Source organism: Neopsephotus bourkii, unplaced genomic scaffold, assembly GCF_033783945.1.
Source record: "Neopsephotus bourkii isolate Nb327-2 ecotype Australia unplaced genomic scaffold, CSIRO-AGI_Nbou_v1 NB_1760, whole genome shotgun sequence".
Taxonomy (NCBI): domain Eukaryota; kingdom Metazoa; phylum Chordata; class Aves; order Psittaciformes; family Psittacidae; genus Neopsephotus; species Neopsephotus bourkii.
In genome coordinates, this window is record NW_026902234.1 from 5347347 (window position 1) to 5370329 (window position 22983).

At 36.6% G+C, this 22983-nt stretch overlaps 1 long non-coding RNA gene across 3 annotated transcripts in view; it reads left to right on the forward strand.

Moving 5' to 3' along the window:
* Nucleotides 1-22983, forward strand: part of LOC133225353 (uncharacterized) — a 161396-nt gene that overhangs the window by 22627 nt on the left and 115786 nt on the right. For 2 of the 3 annotated variants that reach the window (XR_009729110.1, XR_009729112.1), the window contains 2 exons: nucleotides 7471-7735; nucleotides 18871-22738. This is a non-coding gene — a long non-coding RNA (uncharacterized LOC133225353). Of the gene's footprint in view, nucleotides 1-7470; nucleotides 7736-18870; nucleotides 22739-22983 lie in introns of those variants that run through there. The other variant, XR_009729111.1, reaches the window with a different exon arrangement.

Here is a 22983-nt window from a genome sequence, read left to right on the forward strand (position 1 = left end):
CTGAAACTCTAAATGTACTCTAGTCACCAGCTAGTGTAAGAGTGGGAAACATGGCACATCTCTAAATGTATAAGACAGATACATATCAGTATTAATTTAGGTCTGGAAAACACATTCTTGCATTTTCCTTCTCAGATGAAGACAAGGAGCATAGATAAGGAAAAAATTAACAACACCAAATAGATCTCTTATTGTACTGCATGGGGTCAGAGAATCAGAGAGCTGTTTACCAGCAAACACATCCCATACAGGTCATTCAGCCCAGTCTTTTTTTCTCCTTCCCTCATGTATTGTGTCAGGATTGATTTCATTAAATTTAAACCTTTGCTGATAGATCAACATAAAGTCTGGCCTTAAAATCCTGCAGTGGACATGATTCTGGAAACCCCCTCGACAGTTTGCTCCATGACCTAACTGTTCTTGCGGTTGTAGTTTTTCCTAATATTTAACCCTACTATCTATGTTGCAGCTAAAGTCCATTACTTCTTAGGCCTTTTTTCCCATTGACTAATGAGAACAATTGGTCCCTGTCCTCTTGGTAACACCCCTTTATGCAATTATTGGGAGTTATTATGTCTCCCTTTTGGCTTCTCTTCTCTAGCCTGAACATACCCCAGTCTCTTAAGCTTTTCTCCTGGGCCTTATTTTCAACACCTTTTATCATTTTCGATGTCCTTCTCTTAAGTCCTTCTAATTTGTCTGTATCTTTTGAAAAATGTGGTAGCCCAAACTAAATGTGGCTGTCTGGATGAAGCTCAGCCAAGTCAAACAGAGCGGAAAAACTGCCTTCCTTGTATTACATATGATGCTCCAATTAACACAACCTACTGCAGCATTTGTCTTTCCTGTGACAGCATTGTCTCTTTCCTTCTTCAATATATTGTCCATTACCACAACTACTCCTTTCACTGGAATTTTCTGATCTAACTGATGTTCCATCATCTGCTTTGAGTTTCCATTCACCCACATATGCTTCCCATCTTCATACTTATTTGTATGTTGCTTTGCCTTATCTGAATCTTTGTCCTAGGGCAATGTACCTTTAGCCACTGGAGTAATTTTGCTGTATCATCTGCAAGATAGACTTTTTCCAGCAACTGAATACTCTCATCAGCCATACCAAAGCCCCATCAGAAGCTTATCTTCAACTGTTATACTATTTCAACTATTTCTATTTCTATTGCAACTGTTTCTACTGTGCAATTTAAAAAAAAATAAAAAAAATGTATACATGCTATTTTTTTGGAAAAGGGATATTTCCTTGTATGTAGTTAATCAATGATCTATGAAAACAGCAAGGAGGCTAGCCTAGAATTATCTGAAACACAAATTTTCTTAATTGCATGGACTTACAGTATTTTGATGTGGTATATCCTTCAACTTTAATTATGAAATCAAATATTCAGCAATTTCCCACAAGCTAGAATTTCAAAACCTTTTTTCAGAAACCCAGACACATGATGTTGCAAAACTTGGATATGCATCTATCCCCAACCCACCTGGGAGGCAGGCTGGAAGGAATGCAGCCACTACTGAATCCTAACCCAGCAATGCTGCCTTTGCAGGACTAGCCTGGGGCTATGCAAACTCAAGCTACTTCTAGTTTTGCTTTCATAAAAGCCTTGGAGGCCATTTTGTGTTAGAGCTGCTACAGCATTACTCTACTGAAACCCAGACTTGAGGAGTTGCAGCTGAAGTTTTCAAGATGTTTCTCTCTTCAGCAGTAAATGTGAAAGACTTCAGAGTCCCAGGATGGGCCAAGGAAATAGTAATCTCTGAATAGACTTTAAATCAGGTCTTTAACGGGGCAATATTTGTCAAATTTGGGGGAAACATTCAGGTTCAGCAAACGCTCTGCATGCACTAACAGAGACTTCTGAAGTACCTTCTTTTACCTACTTACATCTTGGTGTTATTTATGTACATTCAAGATGTGCATAGATACACCAAAGGTTTTCATGGAATTCTTACACCAGAGGAGAGCTCAAAAAAACCTTTTACTCTTACTTACCTTTATATCTATTACTCTTTATTGTGCATGAAAGAATGCTCTTCGGTCTTGCTAGGCTAACACAGATTTATAGTGTTCATTCATTTCCTTTTCCCTCTTAACATGAACCGGAACAGTTTGCCATACTCAAGTTTCCAGAGGTATGTCTACCTCACTTGCTCAAAATGCACTCCCAGGAGCAGACAAGAGCACATTGTGCCTGCTTGCAATCCACACCCAGCCCTTGGGCAGCCTGCCCAAACATGCCTGGCAGGGTCCTAACCACCTACTTACATATTAATACCACCTAAGAATGCCCCATGTGTTCAAGCCCATGGGATGTTGCATGTGCTAAAGAAGCACATTTTCTGCACAGGTATTCACTAGGCATAGAGGTGGGTCCAGGCCGGGGAGCAATCATGGGGCACCCCTTAGAGGAAGAGTTATTCCTTCTCTCAGAAGTGAAACTATATTGCCAATATGGTCAATCTCAGCCATTTGAGAGTGGATAAGCTACCCAAAATATGAGATTTTACACTACATTAATAAGTGTATATATTTATACTTGGTGATATTTATAATGACATCTATTTCTAACAGGAGAGGATTACAAGGGGCAGAGATCAATTATTACCTTTTTTCTTTTTCTTTTTTTCTTTTCATTTTCTTATTTTATTCTTTTTCTTTTCCTCTTTCTTTTTCGTTTCCTTTCCCTTTTATGTTTCCTTTTTCTTTTCCTTTTCCTTTTTTTCTGTTTTTCTACCTCTTTCTCTTTTTCTCTCTCTTTTTCTTTCTTTTTTTTTCTTCCTCAAAGGAAAAAAGGGGTAAACAAAATCTCTCTTGCTCTATTCTCACTCTGGAAGTACAAAGCAGAACTTTTTGCAGTAAAATGTTGATAATTCCATATGGTAGAAAGTCTGCATAAACAATGACTTTGAACAGGCCACATGCTGAGATAGAGACACTAGGTTACTGTAGCTATCCCCTCTAACACAGCTGTAGTTTATACCAGCAATAAAGGCTTTCTGATGGTATGTTATTCACCAATTCCAAAAGCAAAAGGATTTTTATCAAGAACAGTACTTTTAAATTAACATAGTTGCATAAGCATTAAAGCTTCTGCAGTATGGCATTTAACAGCATAGTTAAAACCATGAATAAACAACCCACCTCAGACTGCCATTCATTTATGACCCATTCCTAATACGGATCTGGCCATTATCTTACCACTGTCTATGCCAGTAACATTGCCTGTATGAATAAAATGTTTGCTTGTATATTTGGTCTGTATTTCAGACCCAAATCCTCCAAATAAGAGTGTGAGTGAGCCCAATGTAGTGAGTCATGGTAAAGTTCTTTTCAAGGCCGAGGAAAATGTAACTCCTAGAATAAATTACCGTGCACAACATTTTCTTTTGGGCCAGTTACCACTTTGTAAGAATCATTCAAGTGCTCTTATCTCCTGTACTAAAAGGCTTGCTTTGACATGTTCAAACATTAGCTGCTTGTTACAGGAAGACTTACTTTCCAGGAATATAAAGATTCAGTCTTTCATCAAACTGTTTGTAGCGGTACATTTACTCTCCCTGAAAAAAATTGTTTCTGTTGATATAGTTCAACTACACTGAAGAAGAAGAAAAAGTTCAGTTCTGAGCAGATGGTTAGGATGACTGACTGCAAACCAGGGCTAAGAAATTACTAAATATTACTTGTGTTAAGAGCAGTGTAGTTTCTCTATATATTTCACTTCCAATTCTCCATCTATTTTATCCTTCCTCAAAAAAAAAAAAAAGGAATTATGAACTCTTCAAAATGTTTTCTTTTTTTATTTTTTTTCAATTTATGCTTTTACAATCTTCTATTTATTATAGGATTTTCAGCAGCAAGGGAACCATAAAACTTTTGCCCCATGATGTGGGAAGTAGTTCTCCAGAAGCAGGACCAAGATTGGAATCTCAATTTATGAGCATACAAGTAAGACTTTCAAGACATAAATGAATCTCTTCATTCTCAAACTTTTCCCCTGACTGATTTTAGATAGCCAAAGCTCCAACTCTTTAGTGGAGTCACTTTTTGTAAGTTTTATTCTTAACATATTAGGACTGATGAATAAGGCATGGGACATTCCACAATATGCCAGCTGGGGGATTATGCAGCTGGACAAAATTATCCCTATTAGTTGGGGTTCTTTTTAAATGATGATATATTTTTGATAAACCTTTTTGTTATAGCTGCATAGTAGAAACATTATAGAACATAAATAGAGGCATAATAGGACAAAATAATTCTATGAAAATAATGACATTTTAATTTTGAACAAATGTGCCTTTAACCAGAATGTTTGAGATGTCTTCTGATTACTGAAAAAATGGGAATAGAAAGTGATTTTTGAATTCTGAAATATCATGATTTACAATGGAAAACCTGACTGAGTTACTTCTACTTAGAGAAACACAACATGCAACGTGTTCTGCTCTGACTAACCAACATAACAATATCGAATGCCAAATTTTGAATATCAAGCACTTGCAGTGAAGTGCTCATAAATGATACACCTTCATTCAGGGAATAATTCTGAATAATAAATCTAAGAAAGTCATAAACTGTTCTTGTGCAGTTCACAAATAGAAAAAGGAGGTGAGGTTTGTCTAACAAATTATTTGGAGTTAATTATGCATCCGGCAGTTATCTTAAGTCCCTGATCTGTGTTTTCTAAAATTTGTATAGGATGTCTCCTCTAAATATTTTGCAATATGAAAACCTAGATCAGTCATTCCCCAGCCAGATCCTCTATAACAGTATCAGTCTGCTTACGTATTCCTGGATGAGACTGCTTATACATGGTTTCCTTCTGCCACTTCCACATTACCTTTCTAAGCAGATTTGTCACCTGTACTGGGAGAAACTGTGGCCTCCATTTCTTTCAGTGACCTAAAATAATTAAGAGCTAAATCTCCTGTCTTGAAATACTTTTCATATACTTAAATTTAAGCACGTGAGTAGTTTCATTGATTTTAAGTGTGTCTATTCATAGGAGTACTTTTAAGAAAACTTATTTTCAGGTTTGAGGTCTTAGGAGATTGTCTCCTCATGTTATGTACTTCCTACTTTACCAGTAAATAGAATATTATCACTTAGCAATGTCCAAGATATGCATTACTAGCCAAAGGAGTTATGATTTATCTGTAATAAAAATCTGTAGTAAAATTAACTGATTTTGCTTGATTTTATATCATTATTTTCAGTTATACATTTGTGATTTATATGAAAATATATCAAATCAGAAAAAGACCCCATTCAGAATCTTTTTTTGCTTTTGAGTGATATTTTGGGTTGGATCTCCAAAGAAAACTCAGCACTTAATTGCAGTTTCCAGACATGTTTGATAGTAAATGTGGTTCTGAGCATTAAGAAAAACGGTGTATTTTTTAGTCATTTGTGGAAGTAACACTGATGTAGATGGCTCTAATACATTTCACTGCTGGTAACCTGTACAGGCAGCACTGGAGTGCAGCAGTCAGTTGAAGGAGGTGGCTTTTGGAAGGGGGAGAGGGAAGGAATATCTAAATGGGTTAGCTGTTAAGAACAAGAAGCTTTTGATTTAAGAAATATTAAAAGTGAGTTCCTGGATTTTATTCCTGACATACACCCAATTAATATATTTTCCAAAACCGAGACACTGTATTTGCAGGATTTGTTTAATATTAATGGAGGCATTAAAGGGATAATCTAGTACCTGTAAGATGCTTTCACATTTTTTCCCTCCCCCTTTTTTTTTCCTTCAGAAATACAGAAGCTTCTTCTGACCTAATTGATCAAAAAATGCTTTTCCTCAGGAAACAGCCAAAATGTCTTCTTTTCAAGGCAAATGTTAGGATTTGAACTGGAAATAAACCTTCAGCATAACTTGCATTTTCATATTGCTCATACAACCATTCAAAATTTATATTTCTTCTTTTAAATGCATAGAACTAGTTAAAAATATCTGCTGCAAGTCTTTATCCTGCTGCTTTTCCAAATTTCTTCAAAAGGGTTATGCTATAATTGCCATTTAGAAATTTCCACTCATAGGAAAACTCACACAAAAACAAGCTTATTAATTAAATAACTTCACTAATTAAAGAAAAAAGTGATCAGAATAAATTATATATTTTTATAAGGGATTTTTTGAGATATGTCTTGGTACCTTATCCCAGATATACTTAAAAATTTTGTTTTTCTTCCAGCTGCAAAGTTCATCTGCCATCTTAGTATGATAATTATACTAATATATTAATCACTAGACAATTTAGTAATAAAGAATAGGCTTACTGAAAAGTTATCAGGTGTAACTCTGTTACAGTATTTAACTTGATGAAATTTTTCAGTAAAGTAAAAAAAAAAAGTTCACAATATTTTCTGTCTGTACACAGATATATGTTTCCTAAATGGATGGATTGCCCTTCATACACTTAAATTGATATAAAAAAAAAAAAAAAAAACCAAAACAAAATAACCCAACTAATTACACATTGTCTCATGGTTCTTTAGATGAAGTTATGAACAAAGGGTACCCTTCCAACTTGTGATCTAACCACACTTTCTCCTTTAACAGTATCCATGTATTTTAATAACTGCATGGACATCATTTACCAGAATCAAGAGGAATACCTTATATACAAGGACACATAACCCAGGACTCACTTTAATATTCATGAGGTTTTCAGCTGTATTAAAGAAATTTAAGTAGCTAGTGAACACTGGATTGCATTCCTCCACCATATATCTTTTATATGGCTGTTAAAGTTAAGCATTACTAAGGCAGTTTTAAATCTTTGGAATTCAGCTCCTTGGTAGACATGTAATACATGCTGTAGATTCTCCAGCGTGCGTGCCTACATTAACAGCCACAACTATTTATAGTTGCTACCAGGGTCCTAAAGACATGAAAGTTCCCAGACCCAGCAGGTTAGCTTTGAACTCACTGAAAGAAAAAAATTAAAAAATTTAGAAAGTTCTCCCCTCAAGCCAAAATGTGGAGGTTCATTTCCCACATCAGATTTTTTTTTCAAAACTTCCTAGAAAAGTCCAGATTTAGGTTTCAAAAACAATAAGGAAAAAAAGAAACTCTTATTGTTACTGTTTTTTTCTGGACAAATCTTGACATTTTCCAATCGTATCTCCATCTGAAATAAGAGATCAGTTTAGGAATAAAAAATACAATTACTACATGAAAAGAAATGACATTCAAATGTTGTTAATTAAATGAGGGAGTGGATGTCAATGTTAATGTGTAGGTACATAAAAAGAACCTTATTTTGCAGATGTATGACAGAGCTCCCTGAAGAACGCAAGTTTTTCTATATTAATTCCATGGTAGTTGAAAGCTACATAATCAAAAACACCTTCTAAGTTTGGCAGAAATACAACACTGGCTGTTTAAAATAAAAGGTCTGTATGGAAAGTTCAGTTTTGTTTTGTTATTTTTTTTATTCCCCTAGGGTCATTGTGGTGAAGGAAATATTTTTATCCAGGCCTCAGGAAACAGTGGTCTGGCTAGCAACTGCAGTGGTGTGAATGGTTACATGAAGAGTATTTTCTTGGGGCAAAGCATGCCATTGCTTACCTCTGCCCCAACACTCCTGAACTACAAGACCTAATCAATGTCAGTGGCCACCTGGAAATTCCCAGTACAGAAGGAAGGACTGTGGCAGCTACTACCCTGAAAACAAACCTTCATTCTGAAGTGAGGTGAGTCAGTAATGTGTAAGTAAGATATTGGTGTGGATAAGCAGAGCTCTGCTGAGTTATATTTCAAACAGAAATTCAACAAGAAGACATCATGCACCTCACATATAAATGGGCTGAAACAACAAAGAACATACATAGAGAGTTTTCTGATGGAGTCTTCCTGCCTTGAAACTGAATAAATATTATGGCAGAGTCAATGTGGCAACCTGAAGTTAGCAGAAATCCATCAGATTTTCTGAGGATAGTTTTAGCAGTTTTCACTCTCTTTTCAAGACCCTCTAAGTGTTTCTCATGTGCCGCTTTCTAATATAATGAAGTCCGTTTCCTATTCCAAACCTGAAAAGTTTGTGCATGTTAATCTGTAGATTTCTCTGGATTCTGCTGTAACTCCGCCCATTCCAGACACCTTACAGACTGGTTACCTTTCTTTTGGCTTCTTCAGAAAATATGAAATGAAAATGTCAACATCAACTGTCAGGCTCAGAGTGCACACAGTTTCTTGATTCTCAAAGGATCTTCCATGTATACAGATAATTTATGATATCACTTACAAGTTTAATCAACACTGATAACCATTCAGATGCACTCAGGCAAGTATCTTCCTGTGTTTTCCCTTTCTCTTCAATATTTGTGGGGTTCATTTAGGAAACTACCTCTTTAGACTATTGTATTTTAGCTTTTATTTTGGTTGGATATTCCATTTTTGAGATACTTTCCATCATGTTACAGCTCAATATGTACTACAGTTCAGGTTTTTTTATTAAGCATTTTTCTCTAAGAAACCTCTGCCTTCCAAGCTTAATCAGCATTGCTCTGTCTTCCACTTTCTGTTTTACAAAATATGAAGAAATACAGTTTCCTTTTTCTTCTTGGTGGTGTCTTTATGAATAGGTGTAGCATTGTCTTAATTTTCTACTTTGTTACATGTCACCACTCATCTCTTAGCTAAGTGGTGCATATTTGCAAATATCAAGAGAACCTCAGAGGAAAAGCTTAAAATGGGTCAGCGATAAACTTCTTTTTGGGGGGGGGGAGGATGGAGGGAGGGGAGAAATGCAATTATAAGATTACTTTTAATACCAGGCATAATTTTTACAACTGGCCAATACATTGAATTATTAATTCCATACAAAACCACTTAAAAAAACAACATAGTCCATTAAGAACAGATGACAAAATAGAGTATATTCTGGTTTACCGCTTGATTTGCCAAACTGTGGCATTCCCACTAAAAATGAACTAGTGTCTGGCAACTTGCCTGGTTTTCAACACGTGATGTCTAGCTGATGCTGTGGGGAGCTGAACTTTCACCGTAGTCATGATGGATTAACAGCAGCTTTGGTAGCACCAGTGGCTGACCAGCAAGAGTCTGAAAATCAGACATTTTTTTATACACTCGCTTTGCCTCAGACTTCATTTTCCTCTTTTCAAATATTTCAGATAAAACTACTCAGTAGTATCCAACAATGAGTCCAGGGAGATAATCTTGTTTTGTACACATTGAAAAAATCCTGGCAGTCTTTCCTTTGAAGTGTTCCATGTCTTCTGCGCCTGAGAGCAAAGGCTTGAAAATATAAAAGAATGCATAACATTGTTATAAATCCAAACCCATTCTAGCCTGGACTAGTGAGGAACTTAGGGACAGCATTTTCAACAGAGGATTCACAGAATTACAGAATGATGTATGTTGAAAGGGTCTTCAGGAGGTCCCTAGTCCCAGCCTTCTCAAAACAAGGTCACACTGAATTCAGAATTCAGGTTGCTCAGGACTTTGTTCTGTCAGGTCTTGAGAGCCTCCAAGAGTGGACTCATGGCTACCAGGGCATGCTGCTGGCTCATGCTTAGTCTGCTTTTCCCTAGATCCTTTTCAGCAAAGCTTCTTCCCAGTCAGTCAGCCCCGAACCTGCAGGGAATTAGTTATTTCTCACCACTATGCAGTATGGGGGGAGTGAGCAGGGAGCCTTGCTCTCCTTTTTTGTACTGAGGATTTTTTGCTGGCATGGAGAAGGGAGCCACTGTACTCTAATGTGGAGAGAACAAAAGAAAGACTGGCACTGGGAGGAGAAATTAAAAATTCTGCCTAATAGGTTAATAATTATATAGGACCACAGAGATATATATAATAATTGGAAGCCAGAAAAGAGCTCACCGAGACCTTTTTGTTATAGGATGCATTAGAAGGCTGGATGAAGAAGATTACATTAAGTGTTACAAAAAGTTTGTTAGCTGGGTTACAGCAAACTAAATTCTGGTAAAAAAAAAAATAATACTTGGGAACAAATGAAATAGATTAGATCTTATTAAAGAGAGTGAGGAGCAGATGCATCATAAGAAGGGGAAGAGGAACAGGCTAGGAAAAGAATCTGGGATGCGTATTTGGGAAGTAGGTAGAAAGCCGTTACCCTCAGAGGTAAGGAGTCGGGTAATGGAAACAAGTGCAGAAAACAAGTAAAAATAAATCAAATGGAGATCTTCATGGGTAGAACAGAGATCAGGACAGTCTCAGTGCCTAAGCACAACTAAAAATTCTGAGATGAGACTGTTGCTGTGCACAGTGAATTTCATGCTAGATTGCTAAAGGATTTCCCTCTCATGAGTGAAAATATAGCTGGGTTAAAGGACCACCTATGGGGAAGACATTGAACTGAAAAGCTGTGACAGCTTTGGAATTTAGGGACATTTAGAAAGAGGGCATAAATATTTTGGAAAATGGCAGATGACATCTGTAAAAATAAATAATATGTGAAATTATAATCAAATGCAAAGCACTATGCATACTTAAAAGATGAAAGATTTTTAAATAATTAAAAACCTTGATGATGTCATCATAGTTTTTCATTGTGCAATATATGTATATGATTAAAGTCTTATTTTACTTACATTGTATCATATACTGTTGTAAATGGGTGAGTTTAAATTTCAAATGAAAATAAGAGTAGCCTACTTCTCCACCTTAGTTTTATTCACAAATAATGCATCAGCAGCAGAGCTGTCTGGAGGAAATTCAAAACCTCAGAGGCTCTTCAGCCTTCACTCTTTTCCTTCATAAATCTGAGATTTTGCATCAAGAAAATACTGAAATTAGCTTTCTTCCCTTTCAGTTCCCTCCATCTTGAATTAGGAGTCAGAATCTCTGGCTTCTTGAACAGCAAAATTTGTTTAGACCATTCACAAAGGTTACTATTTTATGCACATGAGTAACACAACTGAACAGACCTGTAATTTGAACATGGTCTTTTCTCTAGAAATGTTATGCATAAGTTCTATCTTCTAAGATATTTCTGAACTTAACTTATGCATATCTTTGCACTCAAGTTTGGTTTGATAACCTGTAAAGCAGATCTATTTTTTTTGTGTTTGCCTGTGCTCTTGTCCATACTGGGAAATACCATTTGCTCACCACACATTGGTAAAATGAGTATTAAGTTTATCAATGTCATCCACAGTTCCTCAACAAGAGGGAAAGAGAGAAAAATAGAGAGGAAGCATAAAGAAAAAGAAAAAGGAAAAGTAAAAGAAAAAGAAAGAAAAAGAAAAAGGAAAAGTAAAAGAAAAAAGGAAAAGTAGAAGAAAAAAGAAAAAGGAAAAATAAACGAAAAAAAAAAGGAAGAGAAAAAGAAAGAAAAAGAAAAAGAAAAAGAAAAAGAAAAAGAAAAAGAAAAAGAAAAAGAAAAAGAAAAAGAAAAAGAAAAAGAAAAAGAAAAAGAAAAAGAAAAAGAAAAAGAAAAAGAAAAAGAAAAAGAAAAAGAAAGGGAAGGAAGGGAAGGGAAGAATGCAAAATATGATCATAAGCCTATCAAAGTGTGAGGTGATTACAAAGAGCATTGAAATACAACAGCAAAATAAGGAATAAGTGTATAAGCACAATTCAGCATTCCTTCAAGACTGCATAATCAGTCTGAATATTGAGAAGTTGGGTTACTGATTCCAACCTGTCCTCTTCTCTTTTTTGAAAGTGTCATTTGTTTGTTTAAAATATTAGCTTGCTGTCATTCTATCAAAACTTCATATACTTCTGTTAAATGTATGCCATTTTAACACCTTGCAGAAGGTGTAATTTGGCTATTTCATGCTCCCAGTCTCCTCTGACTGGTTCTGGCTGCTTGGCTAGGTGCTTCTTTTGTGACTTGTCATCACCAGATCACAAGAAGGAATGAGGGTGAATTTGAATCTTGGAAAACACAGTCCAGGTAAAGACTCTGCCCTGTAGAGAAGGCTGGAAGTCTGAAGGACCAGCCTGTCACTCCCATGAGGCCACATGTTAGTATTTCCACATAAAAATATTTTCTTTCTCAGCTGAAATATTTGGGAGTTGATTTTTTTCATCAAAATGTCAACATTTGACACACATAATGTCAATTTTCTAGCCATTCTACAGTAAATTGCACCTGATACAAATGTATGTGTATCTCCTCTATTTCTCCGTACTAGTTGTTTTTTCAATAAGAAATTATGGAAAAAAGTGAAGATGTGTCAGAATCTATAGGTTCTAATAGTGGGATTCATCTGACCAAATATAAAAATCTATAACTGAGATATCTACATCTGAGGTTGTCATCCTGGACTCTTTTCATAATCAATGGAGAGAAATAGGCACTTTTAGAGTGTGATTCATCTAATCCTGAAGTAGATGGCTAAAACAGGTCAGCTGAATCATGTTTTAAAAACACCTATTTCTCTCCCTTGGCAGTAGAGGGAATCTATGGTGACAACTTTAGCCATAGACATCTCAAGTTAAATAAAATTACTCATGCATTAAGAATCCACAGAACTGTTGTGTATAAACTTGTCCTTTTGTACCATAATTTCACCTGTTCGTCTTATTTGTTTGTAAATATGCAGAGACTTTTCCTTTCCCTCTCTCCCAGTTAAACCAATCTTTTTGCCTTCATTTTTTCCCCCTACTTACCCTGTGTTGTGCATCCTATTTCTGTTTCCCTCATCACTATAAAATTCATGCTTCAAATCAGTAATTTTAAGCCAGTATCTGAAATATGGATGCCATTTCATCAAAACTGTGAGAGTCTTCAGTGCTGCCTACTTTTCTTGTTAGTGTCACCACTAGTCTGTGGTCTTTTGAAATACAAGCCCCCTTTCCAAATTATACCAGTTGTTTGATATAGAAGACCAAGATCAGGCAAAAGATATTCCTGTGTTGTTTCCCCACATGGATTACAGAGCACCCTTTCACAAAGGATGTCAGTTAACATAATAACAGATTTCCAACATTTCCTGTACCTATCTGTGGATGCCACAAGTTAGAAAACTGTTCTCTTTGTCCCCTTTGCTCACATATGAAACAAGGATTTTCCAGTAATTACCAGTGGCTTACAAGTGAAGACAACAAAGTCGTATAAATAATAATGTTACTATGAGGTACAGTGAACACAAGCTTTTTGCATTTCACCATGCCACAATCCTAGTGCATGCCAGAGACAGTGGTGTCTCTTTTGAGCTCTTAAAAAATTTAAGTGTGAATGAAAGTCTGAGCGGTAGATGCAGATCTTTGCATCTGTTTCATTAATCTCTGCAACATGGAGGATTGCCTTAGCAGAATCCTGAAGGAAATCAAACAGCAATAGGTCTGACTTCTCTCTGGGTAAACCCCTGTGAAGGTATATAAAAGAGTGAATGATAGGGTATGAATTTCACTTCAATGCACCAGTAATCTGATTGGGCTAAATCTGGGGTGGAGGACTCAGATTATCTCCCAGCTACATACTGCAGGTTTTCAAATTTTTGTAGTGTAAAAAGCAGAAAGAAACTCTTAGTTCATCTAATCTGCTTTCTTCTCGATCACAGGCACTTGCCTTTTACACTGTTATCCCTACTTTGAGCCAAATAGTTTCTCTGCAGCTAAAGTATATCTTCCTGAGAGGTGTCTAATCTTGACTTGAAGATCTCAGGAGATGGAAAATCTACCACTTACCTCTATAATGTGTTCTGATAGCTAATAGCTATCAGCATTAAAAGTGTGTGCCTTATTTCCAATTTGAATTCATCTGGCTTCAGGCTCCAGCCTTTGGTTCTTATTATGCCTTTCTCCATGAGATTACAGAGTCCTTTCATATCCATTATTTTCTGCCTCAGAAGGTATATATGCCATAAGCAAGTCACCTCTCAATCTTCTGCCTCATAAACAGAAAGATCCAACCCTTTAAATCTCCCACCAGAAGGCATTTTCTCCTGTTTTTGAAACATTTCTGCATTTCCTCTCTACCCTCTTCAGTAGCTCCACTGTGTCTTTCTGAAAACGTGGACTGCAGAGTTCATGCAGTACTCCAGCTTTGTCCTCTCCAAATTATATCAGAAAGATCACCTCTCTTCTCCCCTCACTGGCCATTCAGCAATCCTGTTGGGTTTTATGCTGAACCATCCTATTCTGAGTTACTGTTTTGTTGCTCGTCTAGTATGAATTCTCCATATTTTTAAGTCTCTGCTTTCAGTTATTCAGTTTTGTGGATTTCATCATTGTTTCTAGAAAGGTAATTTAGGATTGGGCTGTATTAAAGCACCCTATTTCTAATAACCTAGTTTACTAAGCAATCTTTTCCGTCTCCAGAGTGTTCCTTCTGTTGTTTACCATTGACTTATCAATAAACGCTTCCAGGAGTAATATCACACAAACTTCTGGACTGTTAATACAAAAACTATTAATTGTTCATCTGCTACCAGCTGTTGTGGAATCAGAGAAGAAACATCCCATGTCAGCTTTGTATTGTTTTGCATAAGGGTGACAGCAGGGGAAGGGGTCTGTTTTGTTACTTTCTATAATATTCTTTAACCGTGCTAAGTGCAAGGTCCTACACCTGGGTCGGAGCAATCCCAGGCACAGCTACAGGTTGGGCAGAGAAGAGATTCAGAGAAGGCCTGTGGAGAAGGACTTGGGGGTGCTGGTCAATGAGAAAATGAACATGAGCCGGCTCCAGTGTGCGCTTGCAGCCCAGAAAGCCAACCGTATCCTGGGCTGCATCAAAGGAGCGTGACCAGCAGGTTGAAGGAGGTGATCCTGTCCCTCTACTCTGCTCTCGTGAGACCTCACCCGGAGTATTGTGTGCAGTTCTGATGTCCTCAACATAAAAAGGACATGGAACTGGTGGAACAAGTCCAGAGGAGGGCCACGAGAATGATCAGGGGACTGGAGCACCTCCCATATGAAGACAGGCTGAGAAAGCTGGGGTTGTTCAGGCTGGAGAAGAGAAGGCTGCATGGAGACCTCATAGCAGCCTTCAGTATCTGAAAGGGGCCTATAAGGGTGCTGGGGAGGGACTCTTCATTAGGGACTGTAGTGACAGGACAGGGGGCAATGGGTTATAACTTACACAGGGGAAGCTTAGATTGGATATAAAGAGGAAGTTCTTTACTGTAAGGGTGGTGAGGCAGTGGAATGGGTTGCCCAGGGAAGTTGTGAATGCTCCATCCCTGTCTGTGTTCAAGGCCAGGTTGGACAGAGCCTCGGATGATATGGTTTAGTGTGATGTGTCCCTGCCCATGGCAGGGGGTTGGAACTTGATGATCTTAAGGTCCTTTCAAACCCTAACTATTCTATGATTCTATGACTCTATGATACTATGTCAGAACTTGTTCAAAATTATCATCAATGTACTGAATATTTCTCCAATTTTTCTTAGGAATTCTTACATTCTAGTAACCCAATGCTGATGATTTCAGAATGTTTATAATTAGTTTTATTGTTCAACACCCTCTTTGATTACTAATGGGGAATCCTCTTTAATATCTTTATGAGATACAAGTATGGTGAACATTTTTTCACCTTGGAACGGTTAACTCACCTAAAGGCATTGGTTTTGAATGTATTCAAGTATCTGGAATGAACTGGAACAGTGGTAAGACAAACAGGTATGGCAGGATTTAAATGTTATACCAAAACCAGAAAGGAGTTTTGCTTTCTTATGTTTTTATGTCTATATATCAGTCACCCATGAAATAAGAAAGGAAAGCTCAAACCTCCTCCTTTTTGTCTAGGAATAAGAATGTGACCCTGGTTTGTTTGTCTCTCAGTAAAAGGCTTAAGCACAGAAATAAAGGAATTCTGGACTGAACATCTTCTTCCAAGTTATACCTACTTAAACAAAGGGCTACTGAGAGCAAATGAAAATGGACTTTAATAGGTTCTTTATGTATATGCTGAAAATTAATTTAAAAAACCTGTTTGGATTTATCTGAAATTAAATATATTGCTTTGGTTGTCAAAAAATGAAAAAAGCCCACAATTATTCATACAATACACACATAAATATATAATTTTTCTTTTTCCGATTCAAGACAGAAATATTTATTAAGTCTACTCTTTCACATCATTGTGAGCAGTTTTACCACCTCATCTTTCTGAAAGTTCTGCAATAGATGTGGATTATTTTGTGTAAAAGTTAAAAATGCTGTCCTGTTTATAGCTCTGTTTGGTACACATTTTTGCTTTGTTCCTCCTGCTGCTTATATGAATTTTCTGCACTTTATAGGTTCTACTGGGATATATATAGCTTAGATCTGTATCATGTTTGTCAACACAAAGTCTTACATTAGTAATGTTATTTTGGATGCTCCATCTAGTCTTCAACCAAGGCAGTACGTGTCCCACCTGTGAGATGGAGCCCTCTCTGTGCAGCTCCTTTGTCTAATTGAATGGGGTCCCAATGTCCCAGTTTTCCACAGCAGAAAAATCTGCATCTTCAAATATATTTTGTTGAAACTAGCATTTCAACATCAGTGTTTTCTGCTTTCTACTATTGCTTTTGGAGCCAGAAAGATTTCCCAGATCATGATTATTGCCATCTTCACAACCATGGCACCATCCTCTCATCTGTTATTTCATTTTATTCCTTATTCCAGTGACTACAGCATTATTATAAGGATTTACTGAAGGACTTCATAATGCTTCCCAGTCTTGGTATGGTCAACCTGTGGTCTGCTCTTCAGCAGAGTAACTGAAAAAAAAAGTCCACAGCTGATCTGAAGCAATATACAGCAGAATTCCTAGCCTGTGTTTATACTGTTAATTAAAAGAGGTTCAGGATCTAATCTCTTCCCAAGTGTCCAATGGCAGCAGTTGGTGAGGTCTACACTGTTTAGGGCTTTTCCTTTTTGGGGGCAGATTTGTCTTTAAATCACCTTCAAACATATTCTCACAACAGCTGAGCAGTGTAAACCTTCAATATGAGGTTTTCCAGGGCCAAAAAACCCCAGCCATGCTGTGCCTAACAATTAGAATACATACAATTCTTTAAAGACAACTAAAATCCTAGGAAGCTTGCTATTTATTTAGTTACATGATCTTCCTTTTTACAGGGTGTGATTTAGACAACTCAAAATTCAGACCCTAAAATGTTTCTGCTGAACCTGCTTCATATTATTTGGTCATCTATGGTTTAGATATTCCCATGGTCAGCACTTGTCTAAATGTCGTTGCTGAATTCCATTGCTTCAGTGGCAAGAAAAGTCTTCACATAGGCAAACCTGATAGGATACAGCATTAAGTTATCCTCAAAACAGGAGACTTTCCGCTGTACCCCAGTCAAAGGCACACGGATCTGAGACACTCTCTTAGCTGCTGAGGTCTCACAGAGTAGCAACAAGCATCTTCTGTAGCTGACGAATCCGGGAGCCAAGCTGAGGCGAGGAGCCCAGCATTCCCAGCCAGCACTTCTAGGTGATTTCCTCAGCCTGGGAGGCCAGATGCTTGAAGCTAGAGGTTGTGGATGATTTAAAACAAAAAAAAACCCAACAAAAACCAACAACAAAAAAAAAAAAAACCAAACCAACGAACAAAAAAAAATCACAAGAAAAGGACAACTAACTTGCATTTCAACAGACCTTTTATCCTGGAATGGCTCCACATTCAGGCACTGACAGCTTCCTTCATGCTGTACTACAGAAGGAAAAATGGATTAGATAATATTGACAATCAGTTCCTATTCAAATGCCCATTTAACTGAAAGGAATACTTCACAGAGAACAATATTTAGTATAAAAAACCTCACCTTTCTCTATTATTATGTAATGTAATAGCCATAAATGTGTGTCCTTCTTAACTAAATAAGACAGTTATATACCACCTTGCTTCTCATGACATTTATCAGAAAAAGCTACTCAGTGCAGTCCAGTACTGTGTTAGCAAAATGAGAGGAGCACTTATACCTTCACATTAGTTAACATGTCAAAAGCTTTTTATCTCAAAGATATTCAATGGTAAGAACAGTGTATTTCAACTTCCAAATTGTCATACATCAAAGATTTTAGAGGACTTCTTTTTTAAATTGACAGTTGTCATTTAATATACAGTATGATCCAAAGCATATTATTTCTGAATGTTACCAGGGAGATTTCATTGGCTTTTGTGACATTTCCAGTCTTTGGTATAATTGGCTAACAGCTTTTTTAACCTAATGTCTTTTAAAAAATTGTGTATCTGGTGGTCTGGGGTATCACATCTTCTGTTTTCTCTTTTCTTTGTTGTCCAAAAATGTTACCATAATGATAAAAAGTGACATTATTTTAAGAGATAAGAAACACCAAAATTATTTTCTGTCTGACCTTTACAGTTACCAGAACAAGCGGCTTCTGTTAGCAAAATAGTTCAAGCTTTTTATTACAAAGGATATTTGGCAGTATTCCATAAGAAAAAAAAAAAAATACATGTAGTTCTTGTCAGGGGAAGTCATTAAGCCCTCTCTCCTTATGCCAGGCTAAGATTTTAACAAAAATAAAATTCTGGGTATTTTAAGATGAAGGAGAAAGTTGTCTCTGAGAGGCAGGGATATTTCACATAATGCTCTTTATGAATGTACTAATGTAGTTTTATGCCTTTGACTGCATTGCACTGAAACAAATACAGTGGGTTTACCTAAGAGTTCAAGGAGATTTTGGTGACCTTCATTTCCCAGCTGCACACTTATGCATTCAGAGTTTTCTTCTTCACCCTGGTCTGTTGTGTTATTGGAACAGCAGTGCTTCTTTAAGGGAGGTTGGGGGGTAAGACAGATAATGACTGAATGTCTCAATATGGCTAAATAACTATATTTACAGTTTTAAAAATACTAATGGCTACTCTTCAGCTGTACTGTTTTTTCCAGGTAAAGTCTTACAAATTAAATGTTAGCTCCACTCCATACCTCTCATTATTGATTTTACAGGTTACCACAGAACTTTAGAGGTGGAAGTACTTCAGTATTCAAAGACACATCCAGCACCGATCCTTTTAACTGCTGTTGTCATTGCTCTGGTTCTTCCACCCAAGTAAGGATGATATATGTCTTGTTTTCAGCTCACATGACAAAGATATGACACTGTTGTCACTGATTCTTAAGAAAAACTGTATGAGTCAAATTACAATAGCAACAAAAGTTAGAACAAAGCCCTCTTTCTTGTTGAAACAGTTTGCTGTTTACTGTCTTTTGCCTAGCTGGTGGTATAGTACATAGCCCGCAAACAGATGAAATACATTTTAGGTGCATGAAAGAAAAAATACTATTTAAAACCATAAGATTACTTTAGGAAAATAATTAGAGGCAGCTATCATCATTAACTCTGGAATACATAACTATTCCCATTCTTAATAAAATGTGATCCTTAATAAAAAGTGAATGCAGTTGCACGCCACAGTATTAAAGAATATATGAGTTAAATATCTTCCTGCTTCAAAGATGCGTGGCCTAAAACCTGAAAAATTACAGTATACGCAAATGATCATAAAGGACTGACTTTACTGACCATTTCTTTGTGTTTGGGGGATAGATTTCTGCATGGCATAATATTTCTACTTGCATTGGTTTCCTGGCATGAAAATGTTTATTGCACTCATTAGCTAAGAGGATGTCGGCACTGGTCCAATGAACACAGATCTGCCTTCTGATTTCAGCCATTAAATTGCAATGGGATTCACAGGCTTAACATTGTGGGTGTGAGAATAATAAAATGGAACTCCATCTTTAGCCCAGTTACCATGGATGCAGTTAAAGGTCATAGTGGCAGCTGCTAACTAGTTGCCTTTTTAGCTGTATTTCCCCTCCTGCTGCATGTTTTTGTGTACCTTAGTTTCTGCAGGTCTGCCTTAGAGCAATTCCACTTCCTTAACTTGGCATATGGGTGTCTTCCTCAACATGATGGGTGCATTGCCATAAACATGGTTGCTGCTGTCATCCCTTTATTGAATTTTTTGTGTTTTAATGGAAAATCACTGTAAAGACCTTAACAAAAAAATGGAAATGCAGCCTGCTCAGCATCCCAAATTATTTCTATTCTCTGCACTCTGCTTCACGTTCCTATCTTGGGGGAGAAAAAAAAAAAAAAAAAGAAGAAAAATCCCTCCCTGTATATAGTGAATTCCCATGTCCATTTAAACTCATAATGGGCTAAGGAACTGAGGCATTCACAGTGTGGAACATCAACTACTACTTCTCAATTTGCCCCAAAGTCCTAGGAGTTAATTCCCTGTACTGCATGAAGTGTCAGAGTAATTACCGCTGATCAGCCCTATTTCTTAGCATTCTGTCCTGCTTTGAGAGGCACCCTGTTTATAGATGCACCGCCACATCATCACAGTGCTTTCATTCAGGCAAGCTGCTTAATCGAAAGGGCTTGGACAATGCAGGATTTTTAAAGAGAAGGAGTGGAAAAAAATTAAAAGTAGCCAAGTAAAATAAAGATAATGGTAAAGAAATCTGTAAGCTCTACAAAATATTTCCGTATGTCAACACTTAGTTTCAATAGATTTTAAAACTCTTATTTATTTCCAAAAGAAGGTACTGTGAGTCTTTTCCGTAGTGACTCAACTACATGATCACGCCCTATTTGAAGATTTTTAGGAGCACAGTACTGGACGCCCTCCTTGAGGAATGCTTATTGGTTTTTGTTCTGTTTATATATAGGCTATGACTCTGACAACCTTTCTGAACCACAATACAAAGAAACTTTTTTTAAGTTTATGCCTTTCTGCTTTAAAGATACATTTATATAACTTGTCATTTCACAAAAATAAATTAAGTACTATACGAGCCAAATGTTTCAGTTCCACACAAGGGTGGCTTCTGGTTCTCATTGGCAGGATGCCACTTTATTCATTTTTATTTCAAACACAATGTGAAACTTTTAATTCTAATATAGTATATAAGTGTGATGGCTATAAAGCCTACACTGTGACTAATTCATGCTCCTCTTCTCCTTGCACTCCTGTGAATTTTAGAGGGTGGCAGAAAGTTACACTGAATTCATTTCCACTTAAATACTATCAGGCTTTGTGTGTTTGTTAGGGGGAGAAGAGATTTATTTGGGCTGACATTTGTATTTAAGACTCAAGTGTTCTCCTTGATTAAGTCACTTTTGGGCATTGTTCTTGTAGATCTGTGGATACCCTGCCCATAGTGAAAGTAACTTTTTAGCCGAGTCTGTTTTGCCTCAAGAAGTGAAATAGATTGTCACATGGAAAAGGAAATAAACAGGTAATGACAAATACAAGTGTAAACAAACCAGTTATCTAATTGGTTGCTGAGATTCTTCTAATGACATCACCCCCCTCTATGGCATTGCTTCATTAAAAAATGATAATAAGTTTCCTAAGTTGTTCAGCAGTGTTATTGAAAATATCAGCATAAGATGGCTACAACTATTACAGTGGCCCATTTTACTGTTTTCTCCACCACACTTTTAATCAGAGAATTTCTTCTTGTGCCTTGTTTACTGTTGATATTTTCTGGCTGATTGGATAGGAATGACATTTTGACAATTTACTGTAGCAGTAAGCACTGTACAAACAAAAGGTGCTGATGAAAACTCGGAACCCATTATTATGTAAATTATGGCTGACTAACACAGATTCCATCTACCAGTCACCATCATTGAGACCAGTTTTACTCAATGATAATAATTTTCATGATTGCAGTCTTCAGAGAGATCAGAAATATGCTTTAGCTGTTGCATTTATCTACTGTGGGTACTTGACCCTTAATTAAATTCTGAAACTTTTTTATATAATAAAGTAAAATACAGCTGACACTTCCATTCAAACAAAGAGCATCAAACACAGATCTACCAAATAAGATAAAGGTATTTCAGACTTACCTTGTTGTAATGCTAGTAAACACGAAAACTACAACATCCTTTGAAAGAGAGCTTAAAGTTTAAAATGCCAAAAAAAAAAAAGCATGCCCTTGGGCAATTTAAATGTTGCACTTCAGTCCCGTGTCTGCTGAATGCTGGGCTTGCTCTGCAGAATGGTCTTGAACTTTATATTAAAATATGCATGACAGGAAAAAAAAAATAAATGAATGAGCTTTGAGTATACAGATGATGTTTGTCTGCTCCAGTATATTATTGAGGTCATAAATGAGAAATTGTTAGAAAATAAAGAAGTAAGAGGTTATTTAATGTTCCACACTAACTTTTGTAAGACAGTATTCTCCCAAATCTTGAAAAATACGTTTTGTAAAACTATTCCTCTTAAAAACAGACTAGGAACAACTCAAGGTGCTGCACTGCTGTGTTAGTGTTCTGCTACTAACAGATAAAAAAATGACTAAATATCATAAAAACAGATCAGTTAATTTGGTTTGTATTTATATATTTATATGTGTGAGTTCCATAAACAAGACCAGGGGAAAGGGATATACTGTACATAAAAGGAAGCTGGGCTTTTCATTTAATATTTTAATTTTTTAAGGCAGCTTTGCAAGCTGTTAGTACTCCTTTCCTCCCTCCTCCCCAGTCTCCTCACCAGTTTTTCAAATGTGAAGGTGGCCATTCCAGGTAAGATGTAAGAGTCAGGATTAAAAAGAGGTAGGGTATTATAAAAATTGAGATTCAGGATTTCTTGCAACATAGCACTTTCCTAAACTGTCAGTTCATAGAGCCAATGAGCTAAGAAAAGTAATTACTTAAGTGGATTTCATGAAGAGTAGAAAGATGATTGTGCCACATTAAATAACAATTGTATCCTTAATGATGTGTTGGACTATAATACAAACATCCTTCTGCCATTATATGCACTACAATATACCTTTCTAATTACTCCGGTGGCTTCCTCTTCCTTTATTAAGATGCTCTGCTTTCAGAGACTGTGTAAGCATTATATGAGCTGCTTTTTTTTCTCTAAACTACAGTGAGTGCAGCTGTGTGGTCATTGATAAATTGGTTATAAATTACTGACACTTTGTATATGAATGGAATAATTGTTTTATTCCTTTTCTTCATGAAATACAATTTTTCTTAGAAGAGATATAATGAAATTCAACAAAATTGCTTCTCTGGGGTTT